This window comes from Myotis davidii, unplaced genomic scaffold, assembly GCF_000327345.1.
Source record: "Myotis davidii unplaced genomic scaffold, ASM32734v1 scaffold1915, whole genome shotgun sequence".
NCBI lineage: Eukaryota > Metazoa > Chordata > Mammalia > Chiroptera > Vespertilionidae > Myotis > Myotis davidii.
Window position 1 is genome coordinate 582,532 of NW_006286237.1, and position 665 is coordinate 583,196.

The window sequence follows — 665 nt, forward strand, 5'->3', positions numbered from 1 at the left end:
CTGCACCCCAACCCCGTGTTCCGTGCCCCAGCCCCGTGTTCCGTGCCCCAGCCCCGTGTTCCGTGCACCAGCCCCGTGTTCCGTGCACCAGCCCCGTGTTCCATGTGCCTGCCCCGTGTTCAGTGCGCCAGCCCCGTGTTTAGTGTGCCCGCCCCGTGTTCCGTGCGCCAGCCCCATGTTCCGTGTGCCCGCCCCGTGTTCCGTGCTCTAGCCCGCGGCTGTGCCCGGCAGGGACCATCCTCCCTCCCTGGGGCATGGCTGGGAGCCCAGACCTTGTCGGAGATGAAACACTGGAGAGGGAGAGAGAGAGAAACGTCAATGATGAGCCCTGGCTGGTGTGGCCCGGTGGCTAGAGCGTCGGCCTGCAGACTGAAGGGTCCCGAGTTCGATTCCCGGTCAAGGGCACGTGTCTGGGTTGCAGGCTGATCCCCGGTGGGGGGCGTGCGGGAGGCAGCTGGCCAGTGATTCTCTGGCACCGGTTCGCCTTTACCCACATCATCCTGTTTCATCCTCACGCCCCCCCCATTCCATGTCACCCCCGGGCCACAGCCAGACGCGGCGCTGTCAGTGTAGGCGTCCGTGTTGTGAGCGTTTCGTGTGCGGAGCACCTTGGAGGCCCCCGGGGAGCGCGTCCTCCCACCGCTGGGAGCCGGCACCTTCCGCGA

At 67.4% G+C, this 665-nt stretch overlaps 1 protein-coding gene across 1 annotated transcript in view; it reads left to right on the top strand.

Moving 5' to 3' along the window:
* The window catches only part of LGR6 (leucine-rich repeat containing G protein-coupled receptor 6), a 26,082-nt gene that overhangs the window by 1,679 nt on the left and 23,738 nt on the right, over positions 1-665 (top strand). The window lies entirely within an intron of this gene.